This window comes from Apodemus sylvaticus, chromosome 1 (assembly GCF_947179515.1).
Source record: "Apodemus sylvaticus chromosome 1, mApoSyl1.1, whole genome shotgun sequence".
NCBI classification, from domain to species: Eukaryota; Metazoa; Chordata; class Mammalia; order Rodentia; family Muridae; genus Apodemus; species Apodemus sylvaticus.
In genome coordinates, this window is record NC_067472.1 from 24,424,117 (window position 1) to 24,432,120 (window position 8,004).

The window sequence follows — 8,004 nt, forward strand, 5'->3', positions numbered from 1 at the left end:
AGCGCACCCCACCAACCTGCCCCACTGGATCCCACCCCCAGACCCCAGAAAGATAGACTTGATTGCCAAGGAACAAAATGTCTGAAGGAAAAAAGAAAACAGCCTAGATTCCAGGTTTTTTGTTTGTTTTTTAAGATTTAATAAAGTCATTTGGGAGACTATGAGAACCGAATGGTCCCTTGCCTCTTAAGAATTCTATTCTGAGAAGAAAGACAACCAATGTTGAAAGGTCATAAGGAAGTCAAGGGAACTGTGTGTGTGTGTGTGAGAGAGAGAGAGAGAGAGAGAGAGAGAGAGAGAGAGAGAGAGAGAAGACAGACACAGAGAGATAGAGACAGAGATCAAGAAGGTGAGGGAACATTGAGGGGAACATTAAGGGTCCGTGAAGGGTGGGGATCTGGGAGAGAGCCGGGGAGACTTCTCGAAAGCTGGGAGGCATCTGCATGCAGCAGCCGTGAGCTCACCCACTCTACCTGCTGGATCTGGAGGGACTGCACAGCTGTCAAGCCACCTTTGACTTTCAAGACTGCATTTCCTCCAGCTGTGAAATGGACCCGGTGTGTGAAATTATTCCAAAGGCGTGTGAAATTATTTCAAACTGGCTCATTAACAGAATCTGGGATTATTAGGAGAGTTGGGAAGATATTACTCACACGTAGGTTGGACCTAAAAGCAAAATTCCTAGCTGAAAGCGTAGGCCTCAGAAAGGAACAGGAAATAATAGAGGAAGGACATGGACAACGGTGGGAACACACGAGAGGATGAAACAGGAAGTGGCGTTACGAAGCCCCCAGTTTTTGCCTTTTGAAATTTGAATCCAGTTGCTACACAATCTGACATATGGTAGGAGATTAATAGATATTTTCGTTTGTGTGTGTGTGTGTGTGTGTGTGTGTGTGTGTGTGTGTGGTTTTTTGAGACAGGGTTTCTCTGTATAGTCCTGGCTGACCTACTCACTCTGTAGACCAGGCTGGCCTTGAACTCTGAAATCCTCCTGCCTCTGCCTCCCAAGTGCTGGGATTACAGGCGTGCGCCAACACCGCCCGGCCAGTAGAAAATTTTGAATCTTTAGATGGGTAAGGGATCAATCTAAGGTCATTGGGCTTTTATAGAAAAGTGCCTTTACCCACTAATCCATCTTCCTGGCTCTTGTGAGTTGTTTTTTTTTTTTTAAAGATTTATTTATTTATTAGAGGTAAGTACACTGTAGCTGTCTTCAGACACACCAGAAGAGGGTGTCAGATCTCATTATAGATGATTGTGAGCCACCATGTGGTTGCTGGTATTTGAACTCAGGACCTTTGGAAGAACAGTCAGTGCTCTTGACCGCTGAGCCATCTCTCCAGCCCCTCTTGTGAGTTTTGATGTTGTTCTGTGATGCTGGTGATGAAACCCACATTCCCACACTCCTCCACTGAGCTACGCCCACAACTTTCTTAGCATCTTTAGGCTCCCATTTCTTTGAATGTAGCAAAGGGATTAGAGTAATGCCTTGTTCATGATCTGATGTTGTTGTGAACGTAAATGTACTCGTATATTCTAGCTAGCATGTATAAAAGCCCGTATAATGCAATCCTGCTACGTAATTTATAAGCTGGAAGCCTAAATTGGTCAGATTTGGGAGCTATTCTAACCTGTATCCCAGCTGCTTCTCCTGGTCACATGCTCATGGTCCATCTCCTCTGATGGGGCTTCTTTCTCTCCTTGTCTCTTCTGTTCTCCTCCCCTGCTCTCTCCTGAGATCCCTCACTCCATCCTCAAGTCCTACCTTTCTCTCTCTACTGCCCAATCATAGGCTTTATTTAGCCATTTATTTATTTATTTGTTTGTTTGTTTGTTTGGATTTGGTTTTTTCAAGACAGGGTTTCTCTGTATAGCCCTGGCTGTCCTGGAACTCACTCTGTAGACCAGGCTGGCCTCGTACTCAGAAATCCACCTGCCTCTGCCTCCCAGAGTGCTGGAATCAAAGGCGTGCACCACCACCGCCCAGCTATTTAGCCTTTTATTGATCAGTTAACTTGAGGAACAAGGTTTGCACAAAAGCTGGTGTGTGTGTGTGTGTGTGTGTGTGTGAATTTGCTCATCTTGGGGCAACCAGATCTTGAGTACAGAATTTAGCATTTGAATACATAACATCAAATCAACCCCAATATGTGAAGGTTAAATACATTGTTAACATGTAAATTTCTGGCATATAGTAAGCACTCAATAAATGGTTGTTGTCATGGGAATTTTACAACTTCTGACACTGCCAATGACACCCACAGCAGTGATGAAGGACCAGCAATCCCCAGATTCTCCCAAGTCTTTTGGGCCAGAAGAGGCACTGGAGCCTCTGGAACTGGAGTTGTGAGCCACTTTGAGGGGTTGGGAACTGAACCCAGGTCCTCTGCAAAAACAACAAGTGTTCTTAATCACTAAGCCATCTCTGCAGGCTGTTTTGTTTTGTTTTTGAGACAGAATCTCACTATGTAGCCCTACCTAGCTGGCTTGGCTTCAAGCCAAATCACAGAAATCCATTTGTCTCTACCTCCCAAGTGCTACAATTAAAGGCATGCAGCACTATGCCCAATACATTATGTAATATACATTTTTAAGATTTATTTTATGTGCATGGGTGTTTTGCGGGTATGTATGTCTGTGTACCATATATGTGCACTGCCTGTAGAGGACAAAAAAGGGTGTCATATTCCCTGGAACTGGACTTACAGGTGTTTGTGAACCACTATGTGGATGCTGGGACTTCTGGAAGAGCAGCCAGTGCTCTTAACTGCCAAACCATCACTCCCTAATTTTTATTCATTTGTCTGTTTTCCAAGACTGGTCTTCTCTGTGTAGCCCTGGCTGTCCTAGAACTCACTCGGTAGACCAGGCTGGCCTCGAACTAAGAGACCTTCTTGCCTTTGCCTCCCAAGTGCACCACTGCCTCCCAGCTTCTGATTTTATTTATTTACTTATTTATGGTTTTTTGTATTTGTTTTTTTCGAGACAGGGTTTCTCTGTGTTAGCCTGGCTGTCCTGGAACTCACTCTGTAGACCAGGCTGGCCTCGAACTCAGAAATCCACCTGCCTCTGTCTCCCAGAGTGCTGGGATTACAGGCGTGCGCCACCACCGCCCAGCTTGATTTTATTTTTTTAAAGTCCTATGTTTTGTGCAATGAAATAGCCTCATTATTGGTCTTTATAGGAAATTCAAGAAAAGATGTTAGCACTTATAGAATTGGCTCATACAGTACTCACACTTTTTTAAAAAATCAGTTGGTTCTTTAAAAGGATGCTTACAGGGACTGGCGTGATGGGTCATAGGTAAGGTACATTGGCTGCTTTTGCAGAGGGCCTGAGTTTGATTCCCCACACCCACACAGTGGCTCACAAACACTAGTTCCAGGGACCCAGCATTGTCTTCCAGCTTCTGAGGACACTGCATGAACATGGTGTGCAGGCGTATAGGTAGGCAAAGCACACATAAAATAAAGTTTTTGTTGTTGTTTTGCTTTTTCACCTAGTCTGTGATTCAATGAGGAATTGAAGGGAAAGTGTCCCGGATGTGACCTGCCACTGCTATGCCTGCAGAACTAAACCTCTAACCTCAAGCTGGGGATGCAGCTCAGTTGGCAGAGTGCTAGCCTAACTCTATGAAGGCTTGGTTCAATCCCCAAATGAACCTGGCGTTGTGGCACTGGCCTGTAATCCCAGCACTCATGAGGTAAAGGCAAGAGGATTAAAAATTCAAGGTAATCCCTGGCTACAGGGAAACCAGCTTGGGCTACACAAACCCTGTCTCAAACAACTATTGGCCTCTTAGCTGGTTTTCTAAGACAAGGCATTAGTAGCAAGATTTTACATTCCTTTCCAGGCAAGATTCCAAATAAGATTAGATTAGAATCTAACAGGTTTTCAAATCTTATCTTTTTTGGATTTTTTTTCCACTGAGAAATCTACCTGAAGGCACAAAATTGGACTAAAGTCAGAATAGTGTTTGAACTGGTAAGAATCCAGAAGATAATGATCAATGGAAGATCGAAAGAAGTGAAGGAATTTGGATGGTGGGATCATTAGAACAACAAGGGTGTGGCCAGCAAGACGCTTCAGGTAAACGACCTTGGTTAGAAGACTAGGACCATCATGGCAGAGAGAAGGATTCATGCAAGCTGTCCTCTGACCCCTCCCCGTTCCATGGTATGTGCAGTACACACACACACACACACACACACACACACACACACACAGAGCGTGGCTCAGCTCACTTGTTTTCCTAGATTAACGCCAATGTTAAAACAATAACCTACAAAACCTTGCTACAGCGGCTTTGCTTTATATCGTCATAGACTGTATACATTCAAAATCAGCGTGAGGGCACCAGTAGCTTTTCCCTCCTAATAACAAACTTGCAAGAAGCTCCTGTCTTCAGCTCTAGAGAGTTTCATTATATTGTGTGTTGATGTGATTTTCTTCTGAGTTTATCTTGTTTGGAGTTCAATAAACTTCTCATTTAACATGTCTCATTTAACATGTTATAACATGTCTGAAGTGTTTTGAGCATTATTGCTTAAATGTCCCTTCTGTACCCTCCTCTGCTGACTTGGGGCTAGTTTTGCGAACATCTGTGTTTGGTGATACACCAAAGGTCTCTCAGTGGATCACCTGGAAGAACACTCTGAGCTCCACCCATCACCTCACTGCTCACGCCCACTGACCACCGGAACCCGGAGTGATGTCTTTGACTTTTGTGGCTCCTTTTCATAGGGCTTTCACCTATACTCACCTATGTATTCTCAGCTCGGGGAGAGTTTCCTGTATTACTTTGGCTCTTTGAGAATAACTGAGAGTTGATTTTAAAATTTTGTCTAGCACCGAACTCCAGGCTGTCTTGAGCTTTGGGTATTCCAGAATAGGATAACTATAACCAATATAATGCACTGTGCAGACAGCCACCCGTGGTGACACCCACCCGTGGTCCTAGGACTTGGAAAGCAGAGGCAGGATGACAAGACACTGAAGCTCACCCTTGGCCACACAGTTCAAAGTTCAAAGCCAGCCTGGGATACATGAGACTGTCTCTTTAAATAGGAGAATGGGAAGTAGTTCGGTGGGTAACAGTGCAAATCTAAGGACTCACTTGATCCTGGGAACCCACATAAAGGTGGAAGGCAGGAACCAACCCCACGAAGTGGGCCCCTGACCTCCCAGGTGCAGACCATGGCGCAAGGCCCTGCCTCACACACGAATTAAATTCAGACTAAGAGTATTACGGATTTTTAAAAAAGATTTATTTATTATATATAAGTACACTGTAGCGGTCTCAGACACACCAGAAGATGGCTTCAAATCTTATTACATATGGTTGTGAGCCACCATGTGGTTGCTTGGATTTGAACTCAGGACCTCCTGAAGAGCAGTCAGTGCTTTTAACCACTGAGCCATCTCTCCAGCCCAGATTTTTTTTTTTTTAAAGATTTATTTAGAGCAGGGCACACCGCGGTGCCTAGGGAGCGCTGGCTTCAGAGAGGAATCGAGGGACTGGGGTTTGCGCCCCCGCACCCCTGATCTCTGACCGCATCACCCAACCCCAGAGACACATTCTTGGGGTGCTTCTGAGCTTCGGTTGCTCTGTTTTCCTGTGACACGATGTTCCCCTTCTCTGGCTGCTGGAGGACTGAACTGAAGCGATTGCTACTCCTGGCTGAGGCTGTGAGAGAATCCTGGCAGATAGAAGAAAAGACTTGCGACCTGGTGGGAGAGAAGGATAAGGAGTCAAAGAATGAGGTGGCTCTCCTGGAGAGGTCACGGCCACTGATTGACAAAAGTTTTGAGAGTACTGTGGGCCAGGCCTCAGACACATACAGCACATATTCAGAGTGTGCCGGGAAGCTGGCAACCACTCCTCTGGGGCAGACCTAGTCCAGATCAACAAAAGTAATGAGAAGGAGACGGTGGAGGGGAGAATCAACGAGACTCACATCTTCAATGGAAGTAATTGGATCATGCTGATATATAAAGGTGGTGACGAATGTGACAACCACTGAGGCGGAGAGCGGCATCGTGGTGATGATCTCCTGCAATCGACACACGAGCAGATAATTTTAATCCAGCGTCTGAGGAGCGAGGCAAAGTCCATGATTGTTTCTACCTCTTAGAGATGGATCGCAGCCTGGCCCGCTCACCAGAGGTCTCACCCCTCAGTGTGGGCTCCGTCTTGTCATATTTGCATCGTTGGTTGCTGTCTATATCGTTTGGGGTTTCTTATACCAGCGACTGGTAGTGGGGGCCAAAGGAACGAAGCGGTTTCCTCATCTGGCCTTCCGGCAGGATCTTGGCAACCTAGTAGCTGATGGTTGAGACTTTGTGTACGGTTCCAAACCCTGCAATGTGCTTGTGGTTTATCATGGAGCGTATTGTTGAGCAGGGGATGACCGGCTTGGGGAAGAGTCGGAAGAAAGGGATGATCATTGCTGCCGATGTGATTGCGCTGGTAATGTCTAGGTACTTCTTCAGTCCCCAAACCAAAGCAGACTCAGCCAGACTTGTCAAGCCTCTCTCCCATCTCTCATCTTGCTGTTGATATTCTTGCTTTCCAGTTGGCTTTTGATTTGGCCCTAACCTGCTTCCCTTTGCTCCTTCCTGTCGTTTTTCCTCTGCCTGTACAGTGGAAGGCAGGCAGGCAGGCAGGCAGGCAGACAGACAGACAGACAGACGGCCTATGGGGTAGCCTCTTGCACCCCGGGAAGAACAAGGACAGCTAACTAGGTAGAAAGCCATGAGCCCTGGCTGCAAACATTTTCCTAAGTTGAGACACTGGATTCTGTAATGAAAGCAAGGATTGCTTGTACCTTTGGTTGCCTCATGTTGTTCCTGTCCCTGCAGTAGTCCCATGAGGATCTGAGTGTCACTCACACAGTTGTTCTGCAGCGCTTGCCTGGCCGTAACCCAAATACTCCCATTTGCTTTGAGTGTGGAATCAGTCACCCAATTGTCCCTTGTGTGGGATTAGGACAGGGGAAAAAATGTGAAATTCCCAACTACAGGATTCTAAGGCGCTAGCCATCACATTGTTTATAGGTCTTTGAGTGACTTGATACTTTGACCTGGGCCCCCTGGCTATGGTTATAAATCCAGAGGTAACTCAAATGCCTAAAGTAGTCCTTTTCTAAAGTAAACAGACCCCGTGTGTCTCCTGTGGCAGTCTCACTGGACAGCCTCATCTCCCTCTAGTACTTGTAAACCTGGGTTGCACTTTTCTCACAGGTCTGTAGTTTGGTTTTTTATATTTTCCCAATCTTAAAGGAAGGGACTGGAAGCAGAAGTGGAAGTTTGTAGTTTGTAGTTTGGTTTTTTATATTTTCCCAAGCTTAAAGGAAGGGACTGGAAGCAGAAGAGGCTCTGCGGGTCTCGGCTATGGGTGGGGACACTGCTGCACCTGTCCCTCCTGCTGGCTCAGGGAAGTGTCTGACCCACTTATCTATGGGAATAGAGAGTTTGTAGTCCTCTTTCTGTTTAGGCCATCTGCCCAGAATTGCAGGCGGATCTTTCTATCATAGTGAACTCCTAGGCCACTAAGTAACAACACAGTTCATCTGAACACAGGAGATGTGGAGAAGGCAGGGCCAGTTGTTACCTTTAGAGAAAATAAATGACATCATTCCTACTTCTCAATACCCTTGCAATGGCAGTGGAAATTTTGTTTTCTTTCTATACAGGAAAAATGCTATTTTTTTAAATGCTTCTTGCCGGGTGGTGGTGGCACACGCCTGTAATCCCAGCACTTGGGAGGCAGAGGCAGGCAGATTTCTGAGTTTGAGGCCAGCCTGGTCTACAGAGTGAGTTCCAGAACAGCCAGGGCTACAAAGAGAAACCCTGTCTCGAAAGAACCAAACAAAAACAAAAAACAAACAAACAAAAAATGCTTCTCGTTTGTTGTTTGCATCCTAACCCCTGTATTTTAAATGAAAACTAATATACCACTTTGGTACAAAAAATATAATAATTAAAAAACAAAAAAATAAG

The 8,004-nt window shown here is 45.6% G+C and overlaps 1 pseudogene; it reads left to right on the plus strand.

The window, feature by feature from the left end:
* The first annotated feature begins 5,558 nt into the window (after nt 1-5,558).
* LOC127685242 (cation-dependent mannose-6-phosphate receptor-like) lies at nt 5,559-6,483 on the plus strand (annotated as a pseudogene).
* The last annotated feature ends 1,521 nt before the right edge of the window (nt 6,484-8,004 follow it).